Source organism: Aythya ferina, assembly GCF_964211825.1.
Source record: "Aythya ferina genome assembly, chromosome: 2".
Lineage (NCBI taxonomy): Eukaryota > Metazoa > Chordata > Aves > Anseriformes > Anatidae > Aythya > Aythya ferina.
The window spans coordinates 92781710-92805213 of record NC_140297.1 but is presented as its reverse complement, the minus strand read 5'-3'; the positions used below and the strand labels follow the sequence as shown (position 1 = coordinate 92805213).

The following is a 23504-nucleotide window of genomic DNA, read 5'->3' as shown; positions in this document are numbered from 1 at the left end:
GCATAAACAGTTGAGACATGGAATAGCAAAATAAATATCCAGTGATATGTACCATAGATTTTTTTCCCTGAAGTGGGTTAATTGAAAATAATATATAGGTATTGACTGGGACACCTGGCCAATGTATGTTTTAATAGAAGCTATAAAACCGATAATGATTAAGTTTATAGATCAATATGAAATTTACTAAAGCTCTGTTAAACTTTAAGCAGTTAAAATCAATAGTTAACCTACTGCAAACAGATATGGAGAAGCCCTTGATTTCCAACAGAGTTAAACATCTCTCTTGAAGGAGTGCTGGGTAGAAAGCTCTTGTACGTCAGCATACTTGTCAGCATCATGCTGCTTCTGGAGATCTTATTAGGAAGAAATACATTTGAGAATTGTTACACTAATCTGATTTTACAGCAAAAGTATATTTAATGTTGTGGGATCAGCAGAACTCTCAGGGTCCAGTGCAGTAGTTGTACCCTGTCCACTGCTTGGTGTTACCAGGAGTACTGCTCCTCTTATGCTACAACTGCAGGTCTCTGGTTGGTTCCCCACACTGTTACTTCTGGCCCATTGCAAAATCCCAGCCTGACACACTGCCAGAATTTCATGAGGCTTGAATATGGACTTGAACACAGTAGTTTAAGCACATATCTGTCACTTCTACCATTTTTTTGTGTTTTTCTTCTGGATTTTTTTCACTTGAACTCTATTGGGACCAGCCCTAAATACTTCAAAATGCTCACCTGATTAAATAAAACACTGTTTAAATGGTGTTTTTTCATACATTGCCACCTGCTCTACCTGTATACCTGTTAAAGGTGCTGTGTGCCCATACTAGTTCCAAGCTAGAGTGGATGCTGGTAACACCACATGTCACAACGCAGGCTTCATTACAGCCTGCAAAAAGCTCTGCATGAACCCAGTGCTGTACCAATTACACTGCTGCCAGTGTCTGACCTCTGTAGTTAAAGGTTGGTTTCGGCTGGTATGCAAGACTTGAAGGAATTCCCTCTTTGGGCTACCAAATATCTATGTACTGATAACCTAAGTTTTCACTGATTATAACCATAAATCATGACTTGTGAACTTCCTATAATTGTGGATGTTGTCTTGGTTGCCCAGTTAGGTTTTTTAAAACATTTTTTTAAAATCTTCCCTGTTTCTCAAAGTATTTGAGTTAAGACACTGTCAGATTTCCTTAATGTGGGCCTGGCTTTAAAGCAAGGAGTCCCCAGTCCTGCAATCTGTTCAGTGTTGGTGGATTTTGCAGTCTTTATGGAGAGAGATCTGTATGCTTTCTTGTGGGTATAGCTTTGGGTAAAGGATAAGGGGATCAAGTTAACAACGAGGCCTGAGCTGGATTTGCCTAAGCCTGCTGGAGAATAGGGAGTTAAGAGATGCAATGCCTGCAGTGGGTGTGGTGAGGACGCTGTTTTTAACCGAGGAATATGCAACTCCAGTTAGTGGAATTAACTCGTTCAGGAAATGAGAAGCTTAAAGCCAGGAGGGCAACTTAAATCAGTGCAGCCAGACCAAGAGCCCCCCAGTGCTCCTGGTTGGTCCAGTCAACGTTTTGCCACACTACACAGCTTCGTGATTTATGGAAACACTGGGCTGCAGGATAAAAGTGAATTTCTTCTAGGGATTTCAGAAGACAGCAACTACTTAACTATTTACTATTATTTGTTTATTTACTGTTACTTTTAAGCCTTTTTTTTTTTTAAGGCTGGGTATTTTCCTATGCCTTGCTGGGGAAGACTGGTTACATAAATTGGTTCGTCATAATTCCAGGACTTCTTTCCCAGTATGGCCCTAGAGGTGTACATTTTGGTAGCAAAAAAAATGCTATTCTGTTAGGCTGTTGTGTCTCTGAAAGATGGTACAAACTTAACAATAATGAAGGGGTGTTTTAAAAAAATAAAGGCAGTAAGACTTCCTCCCTCAGTGTTGGGTGTCTTATAATAAATGAAGGAGAAATTCTTATTCCCAGATGCGTATTAAATCCTTATTATAAAACCATTTTTTGTGGTTAGTTACAATTTACTTCTAAAACAAAGCCCTGACACTAATCACTTTTACAAATCCTTTTTCTAGGGCTTGAGTCAAGTCCCTTTGAAGTCAGTGGAAGTCTTTGAATTCACTGAGAGTTAGTTGGGGCCTCTACATTATAAGCAGGACTGGGTTGATTGGATTAAAAAAAAAAAAAAGCCCACTTACATTAACTGCACTTACAGCACTAAAACTTTCAAATAACAGCCTTCTAATAAAAATTTTAATTTCTAAAACATGTGAACCTAATTATTATTCATCTGTACTTGCATGCTGTGCCACCTTTTGCAAGGCTTTCTGCCTCATATATCATGTAGTAATTAGTAAAGTAGAAAAACACATTCATCTCTTCTTCAAAGCCAAAAAATAATAAATTTTAAAAATCACACTAATTTTAAGTACCTCAAAATCTCAAGAGCTAAAAAAGAGTTGGGGAGGTACCCAAAGAGTACCTCGTGAAATTTGTATGGGCAACCTTTTCAGTAGGAAATCGTTGCTGTCTGGCTCTTTATTAGTACTTGTCTGGGGGGGGGGAAGTATTGAGAAGGACAAGGAAAAGAGAATAAATGAACAGTATGAGAATGCATCATCTATATGGAAAACCCCACTGTATGGGAAAACCTGCATTCTGTCTCTGCTAGGAACAAACAGCTGAAGTCTGTCAAGAAATCTTATTTATCATGTTGGCTCCCTAACAGAGGCAGCAGGCCATGGTAATGTGGTGCATGGAAACACAGAACATAATTGATTTTTTTTTTTTTTTTAACAAAAAAAAAAAAAAACAGTGATGAGGCAGCACTGTGTTTGATAGTATTTTCAGAGAGTAGGCAGAAGTACTTGAGTCTCAAGTTTGGTAACCCTGGGTAGAAGTGCTGCTACTTAGCAAAAACTTCCAGTAAGGCAAAAATGAAATGCGTATTTTCACGGTGATGAAAGAGAAAGGAAGGCAATCAAATCTGTCCCTGTAATAGGCCTTGAATATGGTGAAGAATTCAAGTGCATAAATCAGTTTGATATTTTTAATTTGATATTTCTAATTTCTCTGAACTAAATACAGTACTGTTAAAAATGATCAATTACCATTTAAGGAATGCTCAATTGGGCTGAATATTTAACAATAAGCACCAGGGGATATGTATTTTAAATACTGTAAAATGAATGCAAGCTTAAACACTACTAAAATGGGAGTGAAGAGTAATATGGTATGCTTCCCTGCTGTCAGTTTACAGAGGATCCCAGAATACTTTATGAAACACCGTCTGAGGATCCAGCCCACAAACTTTTTAAGCTTCATAATGTGTTTCTTAGAAAAATTAATACTAATGGTTCATATTCAGGTCTTTCCCTAAAACCACAGGAAACTGCCTAGGGTCATAGCTAAGACCAATATTTTTGTTTTGCATGTCTTGTCCAAACTTGAACACCAGCTTGTTTAAGCTGGGTGTCCTGGTTTCAGTTAGAACAGAATTAATTTTCTTCCTAGTAGCTGGTGGAATGCTGTGTTTTGGCTTAGGATGAGAAGAGTGCTGATAACACCCCGATGTTTTAATTGTTGCAGAGCAGTGCTTATACCAAGCCAAGGACACCTCAGCCTTTTGCTCTGTCCTGCCAACAGGCAGGCTGGGGGTGCAGCAAGAGCTGGGAGGGGACAGACCCAGGACAGGTGACCCAAACTAGCCAAAGGGGTATTCCATACCATCTGACGTCATGCTAAACAATATATAGGGGTGGCTAGCCGGGGGGAGGGGGCCGGACTGCTCGGGGTTAAGTTGGGCATCGGTCAGCGGGTGGTGAGCAATTGCATTGTGCATCACTTGTTTGTACATATTATTAGTAGTAGTACTATTATCATCATTGTATTATTATTACTTTTGTTATTATTATTTTCCTGTCTTATTAAACTGTCTTTATCTCAACTCACGGGCTTCACTTTCCATTTCTCTCCCCCGTCCCAGAGAGGGAGGGGGGAGGGTGAGCGAACGGCTGCGTGGTGTTTAGCTGCCAGCCAGGTTAAACCACGACACTGGGAAAGAGAACTAAGTTTTGCTAGTCTTCTCATTCTGCCATGCCAACTCCTGGAACCCAAACTCCACAGAGTAAGGTTTGTTCTTGTTCTTTGCAAAGAAGCAAACTGCAGCAAAGACAAAGTTGAAATTCAATCTTCTTAGCATGATACAAGAACTGTATTTTTCACACTAGTGAACTGAGTACATCCTCACTTTAGATTTCAAGTTGTCTAAACCTTATCTCTCCAAATCAGTGATTAGAGCAAACTTGCACCTGTTATGGATCTAGCTCAGTGTTCTCAAACTCCTAATTTTCCATTATCTTAAAATAATAATAATAAACATAATGTGCTCACAGTATGGATCTACCTGGAAATATGCTGTATTCCTCTTAACTTGTCTATTAAGCAGAAAGAAGTAGGCAGAAATTCATTCAGAAGGAAAGCCTTAGCAGATGAATCCTAAGGAACTGGCTTGTTCATTCTCTCTGCATGTTTAGTGATTCTGTATTATAATCAGGATACTGTTGTTTTTAGGGCTGATGTCTCCACACTGGGGTTAGGACACTTAGAATCATAGGTCTGGTTTGGAATGGGACCTTAAAGATCTAATTCAACCACCTGTCATGGACAGGGACCAGGTTTCTCAAAACAACCCAGGAGGGTGCCTTCAGGCATCCCTCTGAGCAACAGCTTTTCTTGGTGATGATATCAAGTGAGAGTAGAGTCTCCTCCTTGAAATTTGTTCTAATAGTTGATCAGTTTTCAAGGCACATCTTATTTATTTTAAATACTAATTTGTTGAATATCAGCTTCCAGATATTGGCCCTTTCTTATCTGATTAAGAACCTCCTCCTCAGACTTTTTCTTCTGCAAAGGTAATAAGATTGTGTTGTGAAGCCGTAGCTTATGTTTCTTTTCTGGTAGTATAAATTGATAGTTTTCTACTAAAACAGCATTTCCTCTGGGCCTTCACTCTTTGTTTTGTACCTCTCTGTCCTTTTTAATTTTTCATCATGCTTTTCAGTAAGCGGACGCTAGTACTGGAGATAATTTTAAAATAGGAAATGACAGCTTGTGTGGTTATAATTCAATATACACTGTGTGCTATGGTCAGGAATGCAGGGTCTAGAAAAGAAAATATAAGAAGGTATAAGATCAAATATGCAGCACTCTGTCTCCTTTTTTTCTTGCCTCACCACTCTTAGCCATCTTTGAGATAGGTAACCTGCTTTGGCCATATATCCGTTTAATGAATTCTAAATTACACTGCTATGCACATAGCCTTTAGTTTTTGGCTCAGTGAATCTTGGTTACCAGGCATACCCTTTTAACAAGATGAATTTTGCATATGAATATCTTCATTCGGTAGAATAAAATGAATCAGTAAGTTTTAGCTCATTAGGCAAAATGTTGCATAAATGAAGAGAAAAAAACTATTTGCTGCTATAAATGTTTCAGAGTAAATGTTAAATTGGATCTAACATTTAATAACAGTAACATCAAGATTTTTTTAAGACTGTGCAGTATAAATATATGGAGAGACAAAATGAATAACTTGAATTTCAGTCCACTGTGGAGTGTAGAAATGTGAAGCACTATCAACTATGTATAAAGGATAAAGATATGCGTATTGTAGGCCTGTACAGGAGAAACTTTCTAGCAATTTAGGAGAAATAACTTTTCCAGGGTATTTCAAAAATACTGAAACAATTTGCATGGAATAATATGCTATATAAACCCCAAGCTCTGTTCTTGACTGGCAGAACTATACCCTGCTTACACTCTGCTCTACAGAGTGGTGTGGCTTTGTCATTTTCAGAATGTTTCAGGGATTTACAACCACTTTATAAGTCTATCATGACTGTCTGGGCTAAAATAATGGTGCTTACAGCTTTCTTATTACTGGGACTTCTCTAAATGGATTTTAGAGGATGTCAGAGTTCAGTAGTCTTGGTATGTAAACCTGAAAACTCTTGCAAATGGTATGTTAGATCAGATGAGGCAATGGCTGTGGATAGGCTTGACCTAATTGTCATTACAGGAAACATTCTCAGAGAATGCTTTAGGATAGACCTAAATGTTTGACTTCTGCTGGTAGTGCTGGCTCAGTGAATGAAGTCTCATTTCCATACAAGTTCCATCAGGCATCAACTCCCTGTACAGTGCTGTGAAGTCCAGGAGTCTGGAAACAACCTGTTATGAGTACAGCCCTTCAGCTTCACAACTTTATCAACAGGTATTTCAAATACAGGAGAACAAAAGTTATCAAGAAAGTTATCTTAAAAAAAAAAAAAAAAGGCAAACTAATCATGCATATTATTGTTTTAATGGAAGTTAATTTATGCCACATTTTCCAAAAAATGGATAATGTTTGCATGGGAAATAAACTAAGCATTAACACAAATCATAATGGCATGATAATTTCCACCAGAGGACATACAGAGTACATCTCTGTCATTTTGCAAGTCTTTTTCCTATAATTGATGAGAAATGACAAATGTGCTGTTATTGTTGGAAAGTAGCATGTATATTGCTTATTGATTATATTTTTTAGCAGAGAAGAGATTTTTTTTTTTTTTTGGAAGATGGTCCCATGGAAATGCAACTGAATACTTTTCAATAAAGTTCAGTAATCATTACCTAAATCTTGACTGAGCTGTACTATTCTATTTCCTACAAAATGAGTTTTCACCTTACTCTTTCACCTCTACCAGTTAGTTTAGTGCCTAAAACATAAAATTATTTTTCTTCATCCTTCCTGTGCCTTGAACCTGGAGTCAACCTAAGCCCTGAAGCGCCTAATTTCTGCGTATACTGATAGGCATAATCAATCTTCTGCCTGCAAATGGTTCAGCAGTTAAATTCATAGCAGGATACCCAAGCTAGGCAGAGGTATGCTGGTGTCACCTGCAAGGATATTTGGTTGCTGGACTGAGCCTCGCACAAAGCCCTGTGAAGAAGATGGCAGCCTCTGGGGTGGAGTGTTCATCTGCAAGGCAGGAGATCAAGCTCTCTTGCTGCCCTTCTTGTTGATTTCCAAGTGGGATCTGAATATGGGACAACAGCCTGTTCTGCTTACACCCCAATCATCTGGGCACAGCACCCCAACAAGACTGGGAACTTGCATCTCTTCTGAAGCTCTTCAGTTTTCAGCAAAATACTCACTCATTGTGCCAGACATTTGAAGTCTGGATCTACCCACCTGTCCAGAACAAAATGTTTTTTTTTTTTTTTTTTTTTGTTTTGTTTTGTTTTGTTTTGTTTTGTTTTTTTCTTCCTCCAAACTCATTAATCATTTTATATAAACTGGGAAATCTTCCACACTGGAGACTGGGTGCAAACTCAGTGTTCTGCCTGGTTCCTAGCAGTGAGAGCCCTTTCCTCTGAATGTCAGGGCTTAGGGTGAAGGCCCAGCTTTAAAATGGAGTGTCCCACAGCTTAGTTATGTGGTCTACTAGCTCGTTCTTGGTGAGGATGTGTAAGAAAAGGATGGGGTCAGCTCTGCCCCCAAAACTGTGCATAGAAATCACAGAAAACGTTTATCCAGATTTATACAACCTTACCTCATATACCATGGAAATCCTATGGATCCTTGACTATCTAGCAGGAATTATGGTTTGATTAAAAACACTAAGACAGATGTAACTCTAGATGATATTCCCATAGGACTATCTGAGGAAACGGTCCCGAAGGTAGCAGTACCTAGTAGATCTGTCCCTTTTAACCCAAAAAGCCATATTGCACAGGGAGGGCAAGCTGAGATGCTATATTTCAGATGACTGTCAGGTCATTGCATTTTCTGGAACTTGGAATTCTAGCAACCTGTCCTTTGTGAGTTGATAATAGTGAGGCTCCCCTTGTCAACCTAGTTGCTGGAATTAAAATTTATTGCAGTAAGATACAAAACAGTTATGCAACCTTTGCACAACTCAGTGAGTTGCTCTCACTGAAGAGGATGATAAATGATTATTTCAGTTGACGATAAAAGATAACTGAAGTGCTGATCGGATTGCACATGCTGGGATCAATACATTTATTGCTAACATATCTTTTACATCTCTGCATAGCCAGCTTCCTGCTATCGCAGACATCAACTGAGCATACAATAACCAATACACCAGTGAATTAAGGAAATAAGGTTTCTGGCATATTGCTTTCTTGCTCAGAGACTAATTCTGTAATCAACACTTCCCTAATACAGTCCTTTTTGAAAACAGGACATTGTACTTCTGCAGACATAATATAGCTAGGGACATATACTTAGTGGAAATGAATGGAGAAATACTCTAGCTGAAGGACTGACCACAGTGGTGTGTTCGTGCTAACTCCCATTCCTTGGCAGGAACTTCCCTAAGTTCCTGCCTCCCATCTCTCTTTATCTATTTTAGCTTGTCCAGCCAATTGGTCCAGCTGACCTCTCTTGCTTACTTCTTTCTTAGTACCTTCACTGCTGTTGCTAAATCCCAAGTTTTGAAGTCCCTAGATCTTTTTGTGAATGAAAGCATTGCGTGTCCATCTCTTCAGACTTCCTGGGTTGGCTGCCCACAGTGACATTGTGGCCCTCAACCAGCTCTGCTCTCTGTTTCCCTCCTCTTCACTGTTTACCTGACGTAGTGCTCTTGATTGTAGCAATGTTATAAAACATGGCAAAAGATGTGCATCTGTGCAGGTTCCCCTTGGTGCCCATGTTTAGGGAGGCAGTACACAAGTTGCCATGTGGAAACTGGTGCCCTAAGGTCCTGGTTCTGGTGGATTGCCTCCCTCTGCTTCTACTGCAGCTTGCAGTGCCTTTGCACTTTGTCTTTGATGCATTAGATTCCAAGCATACCAGAACACTGTTTAAAAAAAAAAAAATGGAGAAACTAATAAAAATACTGACATGAAACTATGCTGAGCACAGGAAATGCCAAAAGTTTTTGCTGGTGAGAAATACTTGATTCACATCAGTGAAGGTGCTGCTTTGTTGTTCCTTAACGGCTGTTTTGTTTCATGCTGAAGCAGGTGGCCGCTGTCTACTTTGCCTCACATTGAAGCTGCCTGCTTTAAACTCTTTAAAGCTGTCCACCAGCTGCAGTTCTCAAAAGTCAACATGACAGGTTAAAGGAATCCCTCTGCATAGGAGTGTGCATGCACTGACCTCTTTGGAGTTTTGGAGTACAAATCCAAGTGGGACATGCTGGCGGGAGCTTGACTAAAGAACTAGCAGGAAGAAAATGCTAAGTATCTTATTTTACATATAGATGCTTTTCTTATTCTTGTGAGGTTTCTTTGGTATAGAAGGAATAAACCTAATCTGTGATAATATAGTGCTGCTGCGTGAGAGGCTGCTGCTTACCAGACTGAAACATGCTTATTTTTCATTCTTTTAAAATTAAAAAAAATAATAATAATAAAAAAGGGAAAAAAAATGTGGCTTGCCAGATGAATGCTTTTTGAATTATTATGTTTTTTGCATGTAAAGCAATAACACAGCAGCCAGGCTGTAAGATAACATGTTCAGTGTGACATAATCAGATAGAACCAAATGTGTTCTTGGTACAACTCTATTAACTTTGATGGGCTTACAGGAGGGAAAAGCATAGACCATTGACATTACGGTGGAAATTTTTCCTGGATAGAGAGCTGCAATATCTCTGTAGGTAATACTGATGTGATTGTTCTGTGTCTTGGAGGCACAGCCATTACAATTAATGGAGTGAGTCAACATGATATATAGCATTTTGTTGTATGTCTTTTTTTTTCATTTAGTGGGTTCATGCTACATTTTTACGTGTAGTATTTCTGCTCAACCATAATAGCTGTGTTTTCCATGCCCTCACCACTCAGCTTGCAGTCTCTGAACTGAACAGTAGCAGTGTTTCTAACAAAATAACATTACTCAGGACAGTAACTGCTAAACAAATGGTACAGGTGGATGTGATTTGCTGCTGACCAAGTCTCATTTGAACTGTTTGGCACACCTCTAAATTAACTGAACAGATGGATTTTTAATTAGTTCTGTCATTTCATTTTCTGCATTCTTAATATATGTCAGGCTGTATGTCAGGGAGTATTAGCATCAATTTCAAGTGATACAAAAACATTCATAGCAAGAATAAGCTGATAATAACAATAACAAAACATAATTAGAGTACAAATTGGGAGATCTGTAGCTTTATAAATGTGATAAACCTAGATTTATTAGACTTCAGAGATTTATTTAAAATGATAAATGCACGAAACGTCATGCAAACCAGCTAGCTCTGTGCAGACATGGTGCAGGATTTTCCAGCTTCCAGTTAGTGGGATGGATGCTGCTTATGTGAACTGGCTTAGCAGAGCTGCTGACTTTATGCAATTGATTTGTCTGGTTCCACCTGCCCCAAAGAGCAGGAGCACTTGCCTGGGCACAAAAGTACCTTTTAACTTCAGACAAAATGGTACAAAACTTTATTATTATTTCCTTCTGTACAAAGTGATATTTGAGTGCAAAATCCTTTCCTTGAGATCCACAGCCAGGCTGGCGGGACTGTTTTCAAGGGCAAGGCAGCAGCAGAATCACATCCAAGTGTAGTTGTATGGTAGCCATAGCTGCACTCCCATGTAAAATTAAAATGATAGTGATTTCTAAGCACAGATAAAGCAACACAATATTATACACTTGTTTTATTAAGACAATCTTTCAGAATACTAATGACGTTGTTTATATGTTGGTAGTTAACGAGATGAAGTGCAATCTACATAAAACGAATTCTACACAACTGTATAGAATTAAGATGCTGCACTGTTCATATAGCTTAAGCTACAAAGATTGATTTTTATGCATTTGTAATTTTACATGGCAATCTCTCTGGATAAAATACTCATTTCCTCCAGATTTATCTCTGCAGGGAATACCTTAGAATTATGGCAGGCACTATATCAGAAGTAGTATCAACATCTAAGTTAAAGCAAATAGCTTTAATCATAGATTTCCACAACGTGTTCCTCTTTGGATCTGCAGAAAATGGCTAACGTGTAAACAGGCCTAATCAGAGCAATAACACTTCCAGCATTAGGATTGTAGAGAAATTAAATAGGAGACGCATCATCAAGGGGATATAATGATGCTCAGTAGAATCTCCGCCTCTTGATGCTTTTTCAGCAAAATTTCACAATGTGCAAACAGTGCAGACTGTTTTATTTAATATACTACATTGACTGGCATGACTCATGTTTGTTTAGCAATTTTTTTTTTTTTTTTTTTTAATGGCTTACAATTAACTGGCTAAAAACTACATGGAAAAGTGCCTTTTTCAAGAATAAGAAAAGTATTTAAGCCTGAATAAGTTTATGCATGTGCCAGTTATTTCTTGATTTTCTTTCTCTTGGCCAACTTGCTGTCCTTTGAGCCAAATCTTCTCAGCATCTCCTGAAAAGCAATGGGCAGCACCTGAGCTCCATTCACAGAGCAGGCAATGTGCTGGTTACTAAGCAAAAGTTAGTTCTGAACTGAGGAGGAGATCTGAACTGGGGCAAACTGGGGCTCTGTCACATGGCCTAAAGTTTAGTGGCTCTTCCAGGGCAAGGTTTCTTTGAAACACTCTATCGCTCTGGCCATTTACAGGACCCTGAACATGCAAACAGTGCTATGTTTTTGTGAGACGTTTTATTTTAAACAATGGCTTTTTGCAGGTTTTGGAAAAAAAATATATATATATATATACACTTGGGAATTATCCAGTCAGCTCCGAGGCTGAGTAACCTTTGTTGCTACTTTGCATTTTCAGAGAATGTGTCTGGCAGTCTCCAAACAGTGGGACTTGCTGACCTAGCCCTGAAGATCTCACACGTGTTCAGGCTTTGATAGATGAGAGCCTTGTGCACAGATTAGCTTACTCAGTTGAAAAGTGTAAGCAAAGTCTTTTCAGGATCTGGACTATTTCATAGCTGATGCTTTAACCCACAATGGCAATGCAAGCTCTGGTCTTCATCAGTTTTGCCTCCCAGAGGTTTTGACAGATGGATCCATGCCCAAGTAAGAGTGTGCCCCAGTGTCTCTGCTTGTCTCCTCTCCAAGGAGAACACCACGCCTCTGCAGTGCTTTCTGAAGTCATCCTGAGAGGGCTCTAGACAGCCTGGCCTCTTCCCAGGCAGGTAAATGAATGTTGTTGTTTTGATGAGGTTTGCAATTAGTATGCTTTAAGGAGGGAGGTGTGGTTATGGAGACTGGATCGAGGCACAACTAGCAGTGAAAGGCAGTGGTTTCCATCCTGGCACTAGGAGCACTGGGCAGAATTGCTGCTCGAGCCCTGCTGTCACCTCCATCCAGTCTATTTTAAAATTTCTTTTATTATTTCTCTTTAAGAAAACAGAGATAACAACGATCCCTTGACAACATGCTCTGAGATCTGCTATTATTACATCAATCAGCTAATGTTTATTTTTACAAGAATAAAAATATTTCCTTATATAGGAACTACAGGGTATCAAAACTATCAGGGACAAAATTCAAAGCAGAGGCCTACCTGTCAGCACAGCACAAGTTCAAGCTGTGGAAAGCCTTGCTATAGGATATTATGAACCCTTTCCAGAATTTAAAAAGGGAATTGGGCATGTTACTGGAAGAAGCATTTCTTGTGGTTATTAAATATGAAGGGCTCTATCTTTGCTTCAGGAAATCCTTGAAGCAGGTAGCACCAGAGGTTAGGAGAGTATTCTGGGCCAGTGTCACTGCATGTCTCCTTGTGGATTGTCTTTGGGCATGATCTGTTAACATATATCTGGAGTTAGGTGTTAGGCTACATTGACCTTTAACTAACTCAGTATGGGTATTCTTGGTTTTTGTTTTACATATTTTTATGATCATTGATTTCCAAATCAAAATTTCAGTGAAGATAAAACTGTTTTGTCATAGGAAGAAAAAAATCAGAGAAAGAGAAAACTAAAATCTCTATAACAATATTCAGTCTCTCTCTTCTCATAATCTATTAAACTGTGACAGTAAAAGGGCATCTAAATGTTATGAAATAGAAGATAAAGGTGAAGTGAAGAGGAAACAACAGCCACTGGGGTGACATTCCTGTTTCTTCAAGTTTCCAGTACAATCAAATATATTTTCATCAGCCTGTTAGGCAGGATACTTGATGTCAATAGCAGACCACTTCAGCAGTTACTCACAGGTTGCTGAGGTAGCAGCCAGACAAACTGATCACCTCACTACAGAATATTCACATTGCTGGGAAGACCTGCACCACATTGTTCACGTAACATAAAAGTGGTTTCTGAATTCCTGTGTTGTGCTAGGCTTAATACTGTGTTTGTAATTGTCTGAGGCCACAGTGAGAGGAAAGAAGATATGTCAAAAATTTTGTAGCAGTGGGGAGGAAGACCCTTGCAGGACAATGAATGCTGGATGAAGGAAATATAGGTTCATTGATACAATTCTGAATAAATAGGCTTGGTCCATTCTGCTGTTATTTTTTTTGCATTGTTGCTTGTTGTTTGTAACAGCTGCCAGATACTCCTGAGAACATTTGTGAGTTCTGGATGAGGCACTGGTAAGCATCGTCTGTCTTTGTTGATGAATGCTGCTAAATTCCTTGATGTTAAGCGTATTTCTACCGTGTAAGGAAAATAGGGATTAAAAGTTAAAACTTCCCTTCAGTGAAGAATCAGACTTTCTGGGCATATCTAGAAGATGGGTTGTCTCTATTACATCTTTCATTTAGAGACTATCTTTGTGTTCTAGTAAACAATGATAAGGTTGCATGTCATCTTGGGAGCCCGTTCGTCAGAAAGAAAATGACCTTTTACAGACACGTGTTTTAGATTAGTTTTGCTATGACAGTGGTGAAGCTGAGGATCTGGACAAGTGGCACTGGGGCCACCAATCTAGTTGCAATACATTAGTCTCCAAATTTAGTGGCTTGTGTGGAGTGAAGATGATGCAACAACTATCATTGTCTCTCTCTTATGTTGATACTTAATTTTTTTCACCTGCAATCCCAATCATTGCAGAGATGTGCTTGTGTTCAGAAACGAGAGGTTTGTTGAAAGGGAAGTAGAAAAGCATGGCCTTTCGCTCTGTGATACAGTATTAGAGTATTCAAGTGGGATCTCCAAGAAGTCTAGATAGAGCCTCACTCAGTGAGGTTGGGACCATGGAAGGAGGCTGAAAAGGTATGTTAAGAGGCCAAATTTCCCAGTGACCTACAAGAGCAAGCAATGATTGGTCAATGGATTTACTGGACCCAGCTTTTGTCTGCTTGTGCAAACTCCTTTAAACTTCTGGCAGCAGAAATACATGGTAGCAGTGCCAAAATACAGAAAACTTGAATCCAAGAATGACCATCACCAGAGAATCTGCCATTTCTTTTGTGTAGGGAACATGTGTAAAGGACTTGAAGATTTAGAGTGGGAAGTTAAAGTGTATCTCTTTAGGGAAAGTGATCTTAAGTGATCAGCAGAATAACATTTCAGAGGGTTCAAATTGAAGCGTTATATAGGAAAATACAACTTGAAAAATACGACAATATCCACCAAATAAAATTTGTGCAACCATTTTAATATTACCTTTATTTCTCAAAGTTCTTGCAGTTAAAATCAATGTAACCATACTCATGGAAAAATAATCTTCAAATATATGGCTTTGTCATTCTAACTGAGGTGATGGGATACTTTATAATATGTGTGTACAGAGCCACATTCAGATTGAATTCAAATGACATACAGGAAACTAAAAGGCATATTAATCTCGTATATTTTAATTATTATTTTACTGGCTCACATTGGCAATAACGTCTTAATAATTCAATAAGTCTCAATTCAGTAGTTCAGTCTTAAATCTTGGGCAGCTGGTGGAGATTTTAATAGAATTCAGCAATTTAGTCGATATATGAGAACTGAGATAAGCAAATTAAGATCTACCAGAGATCAGATATAAAATTAGAGACAGTATAATTTTTGATGGGCCATGACCTCAGCAGCTAGGGATTGTCATTTCTCTGTGAAATTAGATGAACAGATAATGAGGCAATTACCTTGTGAACTTTGAAATGATAAACAAACAGCAATGCTGCAGGACAGGCAAAGTAAGTTATTTCCAGCATTTGGAGAACCTTGTGCAATTTATCTTTAAACTCCAAATAAACTGTTTAAATCTGCATATATTAGTATAAATAAGAGCAACTAAACCTAAGTAGGATTTTTTTTCTCCCAGAGGCATGCACATTTCTTAGTGACACAAATACAAATAAATAAGCATATTTATAATATCTTACCAATCACAAGTCAACCAAGCTATCTCATGATTTATGTATTGCGTTCAGGTGGCCAAGTAATTAATTTTATCATATTTATCCCAGTGATATCTGAGATAAAACACACCTTGTGTTTTTCTTTGCCCTCAAATGAAATTACTGCTTTACTTCAGCAGGAAATTAAGAGCACTGGAAAGATCTGAATGCCTTTGTACAGTGGTTTTGTGAATATGAGGTCTGTCTGCCTTTTCTTTAATTTGGGTGCAAGTGCACAGTCAGCAGATTCATTCTAAGTGTCTCACTGAAATCTCAGGCGCCAGGATTATCTCTTGCAGAGCTCTGACTGACAGGACAGCTGGCACGAGTCTGTAGTTGCTGCTGCTTATTTTCTGTTGTTCACCCTGGAGGGTGAGAGAAAGGTGGTTAGCCCTGCAGCAAGGGACAGCATAGGCAAGTAAACTCCATTTTATCCTGTCGTGATTTGAGTAATATAGACTTCATACACCTCTCTGTGCAGCAGGTGAGCTCGCTTATGTTTCAATTGATATATTGCTGCCAGTTTTAGACACAATTTTACTGCAAGCAGAAGCTGTTATCTGTGGTCTGTGTAAGCATTTTCCTGAGAAGGCAGAAGTCCCTTCCTATTGGTGTGTGTTTATATAATCCTCTTCAGTATATTATACACATACTTAATGAAGTGTGATCTTTCGATAGGTGCTTACAATAACTATTTCTCCAGAGAGGCAGTAACCCATTCAGTTGATCACAATGATATTTGCTGTCTTGTTCACTCAGCTCTGGAGTTACTGAAGAGAGAGGGAAAAAATAAAAAAAAAAAATGCATTGCCAAGGAAGGAAAAACTATTATTATATGAAACCAGACTACAATCTATAACGCTACCTTAAAATGCAAGTAGATGAGTGGTAGCAGGCTATTTCTTTGATTTGGGAAGTGCAGAAGGTTAGGAAGGATAGGGACAGCATTGCAAGTATAGAGGAAAAACCTTTATTCTCACGTTCAAAAACTTGCTCTCACATTCTGAGCAAAGCAGAACTGAGACTGAAAATAGACAGACCCAAAAAGAACTGCCTCCTTTGAACCCCTTCAGACATAGAGGAGTTGGACAATCTCAAATTCTGCTAGTTTTTTCTCTCTAAGAAAACCACAAATGATGATGGACAGCAAAGTCAACATCCAAGAGCTTAATTGGGGTGTTTGCTCTCCTTAGTCTCTTGGTGTCAGTAGGTTGATTCAGTTGTCAAAATAAGGTAGTAGAGGGGTTAACTGGGCCCACATTTTGTATGCTTCATTAGAAATCTGTTTTAAGATTATGCACAGCTGTGAATTGGGAATAATTTTCCACAATACAACTGTGTAAATCCATGGATTCTGGAATTAGAGATCAAAATCAGATTTTTTTGTTGTTGTTGTTTTCACTTCATCAGAGAAGCCTTTGTGTTTCCATGCTTCATCTTCTATTCACCTTCCCCATCCAGGAAAGCATTTAATGCAATATTTACCTTTAGGCACTTCTTAATACCTGTTCAGAGTGGCTTTGTTGATCTCAAACCCTGACACTGGAATCACATTAGGAAAAGCCAACGTTTTGTGGAATTCCTGAGAAGGATATAAAAAGCTTGGTTTGAGAAAAGCCATATGGGGAACCCCAGCACTATCAGCTTGTCAAATTTCTGCCACATTTTTTTTTAGGCTTCCTGAGTCAAAGGAGTAAGTTCTCTATCTACATGTATTTCACCATAAAACATCAGGAAAAGAAGGAAAACTTGTGCTTGCACAGAATACAGACAAATTCTGCTGAGAAGATCCTACCAAGAGCTCTGCCTACGTTACTTGTGTCCCACAGGGCAAGGTGCAAGATCTGGGTAACTTGCTAAGAGATGCAGTGGAAAAATACCAAGTGAGATGGGACTGGTCATGGAATTTGGTGCCTTTGAAAAACTGAGACAAGACTGTTATCAGGAGTCAGCCTATTCCTTAGGTTTTCATGAAGGCCTGTTGCCCCCAAGTTTTCAGGCAGGAGCCTCATCTCCCAAAGAGTTAGAACTCTTGCACTATCTTTTTGACAGATTTTACACTGTTACAGACAACACATGAAGTAGCTGTATATAAAATTGAGAAGTTCTTACCTGTTACTAAAACTTTCCTGGAGGAAAAATCAGCTAATTCTGTTATATCCTTACTTCAGTGCTATTGGCCATCTTTAGTGATTGCTAGGAATTTTTCATGGTTATATGCCTTACTCAGTGAAGAAAATAATAAAACCAAACAAATAAGAACTTATTTTGCTTTTACTCGATTTTCTAGTTATTTTACCTATAGTTTTTACTCCATTACAGTGCAGTACTCTCTGGATTGCAAACAGTAGGGAATCATTCTGATACAAATGAAGCAATCCTTATTCATTTTCTAAAACTGCGCACACTTTAGGTAAGGCTAAAGCTCTTTCAGAACAACCTGACATTGAGTGTAAACCAACAGCACCACCTTACTGGAAACCACACAATGCATATACTACTAAGGAGCTAAAAATATACAGTAGCTTAGGATGTTCATCTTAACAATATTAACCTTTCCCTAGAAAGACGTTTCAGTCTGTTCCATCTGTCTATATCCATTTTTATCATACTTACCCTTGTTTCCAAATTAATTTTGTCTCTCTTAGTCAGGCTTCTTTATATTCCCTCCCCTAAATATTTTATCTGCTCAGTTGCCTATGCAAAATTTCAATTTATGTGAAGAGCTCTGAATTACGCATAAGTTAAGGGCAATGTCTCAGATTTTCAAGCTACAGAAGGATGTCCCTATTTGTTTCAGTGTTTCAAAAGTAGCTGCCTTCTGTTCAATGACAAAGTGTAATCCATGTATATACGAACTTGGCTACATAATCTTGACATCCAACTGTGTTTCCATCAGCATTAAAATCTCTCTTTTATGGTACCATTCTGGGTTTATGAGAACACAGATGATAATGACAATAAAGAAATAAGTACCATCCTAGTGAATGTTGGTGCCCAAGAAACATTTGTATTAACACAGGAGCTTTTACATCACTGCCAAAAAAAACAAAAAAACAAAAAAACAAAACAAAACAAAAAAAAAAAAACGTTGCTTCAATACTTTTAACAAAGCCAGATTTCCCTTGATCTGCAGCCAGACTGGACTAAATCACTCTTTACAGAATCCAGTCTCTGGTGCACAACTCCCACATCTTCTGCTGTGCTACTTCCTGCTTGACTTCACCTCCCTTTCCTGACTTCCCATAAGTCTGATGTGTTGGATATGAGTCAGCAAGAGAATAACAGGTATCATAGCAGAATCTCAAAGAATCTCACTTCACAATTGCTAGCTTAAGGTGTGAATTTAGTGTGGAGAAGAAAGGATGATAAGGTGAAGTGCATCTTTGCTAATGGAGGGTCCAGGCATCTCTTAAACACTGTTGCTAATGCAAATACATTGCATTCAACTCTAATCTTCAACACCACCATCAGTAAGTTTTCTGCTGCGTTCTGAATCACAGTGGGGATGATCCATGAGCAAAACTCTAACAAGAACTCTGCACGGCTTCTGTACTTTAGGACATTTTTATAAGGCTTTAACTTCTTCATATCCTTCAATACCTCCAAATCCAAGGCTTCTGGAATTTACTGTAATGGCTCTCTTAGCACTCTTTAAAATTTATGTTGATCAGGTTCATGACCATTTCTAGATGATCTGTCTTGTTGTCCTACATAAACAGAGGTATGTTCCTATCAGTTCTGTGCCCTTTTGTGCTGTGGAGAATGAGGAAATCCTTGTGATTTAGCAGCGGTTTCAGGAAAAAAAAAAAAGTCTGGGTAGTAGGGAAAACAAAGAAAACAGAAGACATGGCAATGGTGATTAAGGAATCAAGAATTATGCAGAAACCCCCCTTACTTAGCTTCTCAGTTCAGGACAGGCCAAATTCATTACAGATACATGAGGTGTGTTTGTTACATATGATTTGAATTCTGATCAGCTGGGGAGGAATGAAAAGCTTGGTGCAGAAGCTGAAATGGACTGCCCTCACGCTCTGCTTGTGGCATTAAGTATCAGTGAAGTCAGTGGTTTCATTACCTATTAACACACACCTATACTTTTCCTTTTTAAAACATTGGTTTCCATCTTTATTCCTAAATCGGTGACTCATAAAGTGTCATAGCTGGCAAGATTGGGGGCAGGAGTTACTGCAAGATTGAAAGGAGGGAGAAAAACCTCAAAGACACCAAGAGCGTGTTCACATGTATGAAATGAACATTACTCTTATTACAAGATGAGGAACAGAAGAAAACACACTTATTTTTTAAATCCATAATATTGATTGAACTAGTTATAATTATACGTTGGTGCTGCAGCGACTGAAGATGCACAAGGTATTGTAATTGTAGATAAAGGAATACAACAGGCATTTGAAATATTGTACTAACAAGTAAGTAATACCATAGCAGCTGCTCTTTGTTACTTCAAACACTTTTCTTTTATATAGCTAAAAATAAAACAAGAAACAAAGGAATAAACAACAGATTAAAATAACTTTATCATACACATACCAGGCTTAGTAGAAGGTAGTTACAGAACTGAAATAACAGTGGATCAAATTTTCCCCTCTGCTTTGGCATGGCAACAGCATAAGCTCCCTGCTAGGCTCTGAAGTCCCCCACCCAGAGCAGACGCTGCACATCAGCAGACACCGTGGCTCCACTTGATGCATGTTGTAGCAGGCTAAGGGGTGTTCTGGGGGGCAAAGGAACGCTTTGTGGATGTTTCCTTGACTTTGTTTTTATGCCCTGAAAATGGGGCAGGCTGTTTAGATGTTGTTATGGGAAAATCTAATTCCACTTTCATGTAAGTGAGTAGAATTTTTTATTTATTTATTTAAAAAAAAAAGGCAAATCGCTGTATCAACAGACTTGGAGGTCCCAGTTCCCCTTTTCGTGATACCCTTAGTGACAAAGCACGGGGTAGTTCAATCATGCTATTTTGCTAATTGTGTGATTTGTAAGAAATATGTAGGAAATAACAGAATACAGAATGCAATCTTTCAACAATTGTTTGAAATAATTAATGATCTGTACTGTCTGAGCTGATGCCTCATATTTAAAATTTTTAAATGAAAATTATCTTTATTGGTCCTCCTAAATTCATCACGAAATGAAGGTCAACTGCTGCTTATTTTGAATTTAAGTTACCTAATCAGCTAAGCATCATGACTGATTTTTCCTTCTGCTTTTGAGAACTGTATAGTAAAAATTTGTACAAGGCAGGTGACAGGCTACTTTGCACCATGAATATTGGTTATATGACATAAGGCTGTCAGTATCTCTAACCTTGAACGAGTGAGGTCAGCTTTCAAAACAGGAAGAAAAAGAGTATTGTCATTGTTTATTCTGCTCATTCAAGCTCCTAATTAGACATATATGAAAAGAACCTATAGAATATAAATGGTGATAGAAAAAAATAAATGAATTTAGTTATGGTAGAACCATTATATTTCCTAATAATTACAAATTATATTGCTGTGTATAAATTTATAGTTGTCGTCTTGATAATGCATTGCGTAGCTTTAGCTTGAAATTTTAAAGTAGAATGAAACAAAAAATGATTTCCTCAATTGAGGAAAACTTCCAAATAGAAAGACGTCCTTGCCCTGTATTGGCAACAAAAGTCAGCACCTTAAATTTTCACCCACTAAGAGTATTTCAGGATGGATCATTTGAAACATCTATGCTTGAAACTGCTTTCTTTTGATGTCAGTCCCATCAGAAATAAAGAGAAACTTCAAGAATGCAAATTAGAAAATATTTTGAAGTGAAAATGTCTCTTTAACACGCGTTAATCCCCCATATTTTCCTAGTATGGAAACTTTTCACCTAAAAGCACACTTGAGAAGTCTGAGACATTTAAATACCAAAGTTTTTCTCCAGAACATTTTTCGTGACCGATAAGGATCCCCCAGGGTGATGTGAAAATTTAAGCTGCACAAAACTGAAGATGTTATCAAATTCTATTCTAACATAAGTGTTTCTAAAGCAGTCTTCATTATGACAATTAAAAGCTATATATGTAAAAAAAAAAAAAAAAAAAAAAAAAAAAAGACATCGTATACTCATGGTTAAAGTAGGAATAGAGGCCATCTATATTAAGGCCTCCCTATTACCCTAGATATATGACAAACAGTCCTGTTAGAATCAGCAAGAATTCACTAAATCTAGAGCTTATTAATGAAGGTGGTAGAAATAGATGCACAGTTGTTTTGCTGACTGGCAGCTTTTCGGGGATTGCTTTGAGGCACTCTGTAGCTCCAGTACTGCTGCCTCGCGTGTTTCCAAAACAGGTTGGTAGCAGTGCTGGAAAAATGAGATCAGTCTCGAGAGATGAAAGAACAGTTGTCTTTTATGATGATTCTTTCAACTGGAAAAAATGAGATCTGGGGTAAGCCAGTTCTGTGTCTTTGGTGAGAGACACATATAGACCACCAGCAACTGATAATGCATTTCTAGATGTGTTGATTTTAAGGGACCTCTTGAGGATGTTCAGCCACTACCAAAGCTGTCTACTTCAACTGCCCAAAGCATGACTCCAACACTGCAGGAAATGTTAGCTGTGGTTTTATATAGCCAAGTCAGAAAACCCTCAAAAAATTGCCATCATCGCCAGAATTAATTTATTGTAGTGTTGTGCTACTCTCTTAGTGAAGTAATTTTGCTATTGACTGGTCTGAACCTTTAAACTGCAGGGTTTAGCTATTTCCTCTTGTTTTGTATCATCTGCTGTTGCTAAGATGAGGTTGGTTCCCTTTTCCTGTAACTGCCTTCCATTCAGCTGTAGGCTGCTGTCATATTACCCCCTTAGTCTTCTCTTCATCAGACTAAGTCCAGAATGCCTCTTCACAAATGCCTTAGCTACTCTTCTCAAGCGTTCTCGGAACCAGCCTTCTTGAGAGCAACCTACTGGACCCTCTTCAGCTTCTCGGTATTGTTCTTGAACTGAAACGACCTGAAACAAGACACAATATTCAACTGCAGTCTCACCAGCAATGAGAAAAACTTTGATCTGCTAGCTGTGCTTCACTTAATGTAGCACAGTACCGGTCTTCTCTATTGACAGCAACAGCACAGAGCTGGCTCATGCATAACCTAGTGTCCACTGCAACCCCCAGGCCCTTTTTGCCGGGCCACTCTTCAGACAACTATCTTCCAGTTGTGCCAATACGTGGGTTCACTGCACACCCGGTGCAAAACTTTGTGCTTTTTCTTCATGAGTCTCTTGGTGGCTCAGTCTCCAAGTTTCTCAAGGTCATTCTAGTGTCTGTCTGGGTGTATCTATTGCTATCAGATCTGCTGATGAAGATACTGAGCAAAATCGGCCCTACCACTTACCTGTGGTGTACTCTGCTTCTTAACCATCAGCTGAGTAATAAATTGATTTTTCTCCCTTGAGATTGCTGTGGTCCAGACAATTTACAATCTACGGTTGATATCAGAGAGAGTTAAAATACTACCCGTGTTTTGCCTTTGCCTGTAGCACAGTAGTGATATGCCAATGGTATGAAATCTAAATCACACAACATTAAAATCTGAAGATTAACTGCTGTAGTTACAGATGCTGGTGAATATTATTTAGTTTCACTATCTACCCTTTGTTTAAATCCCATGTTAATATATTCTACATGTGAAATAATATTGATTAAAATTACTCTACTTAGGCTTCTTTAATGTTCTTGCTTTCAGACACCTGCCCAGATGTTTTTGAGGATGAGGCTGACAATAAAATGAAACATTTCTTACTGTTTTTAAACAACATGAACAGGAAGGGTATAGGGAAATTTAGCAAGTAAAAGAGATGTTTCAGGGATAAGAAACTGAGATTATCTTCTGTTCCACTTCTGACAAAATGTTGAACTAGGCTGGTTCTTCCTTTCATTCTTAAGTTGTTGTGTCAGAGTTCAATTTTTTATGTCAAATACGATTCCAATGCCACATTTAATGTCATTCTTGACAGTAACACACAAAAGTCTCAAACCTAATAGCCCTAAGTGTTTCAATTTATTGACTGTGTTTTTCAAAAAATGGTAGCTGAACTAGTATTTGTAAGAAACATTTGTGGTTTTGCAGTATTCAGTATTAACACAAACATTGTTCAGAGAAATCATGTATCTGTGTGTTTCCAGTGTTTTTCTGTACTTCTATCTGTTGTT

The 23504-nt window shown here is 38.3% G+C and overlaps 1 protein-coding gene across 2 annotated transcripts in view; it reads left to right on the top strand.

The window, feature by feature from the left end:
- The window catches only part of MOCOS (molybdenum cofactor sulfurase), a 274042-nt gene that overhangs the window by 5878 nt on the left and 244660 nt on the right, over positions 1-23504 (top strand). The window contains exon 1 of one of the 2 annotated variants that reach the window (XM_084509002.1): positions 11915-12166. The exons of the other annotated variant lie outside the window; for it this stretch is intronic. The gene's annotated coding sequence lies outside the window, so the exon portion shown is untranslated. Of the gene's footprint in view, positions 1-11914; positions 12167-23504 lie in introns of those variants that run through there. 2 annotated transcript variants of the gene reach the window in all.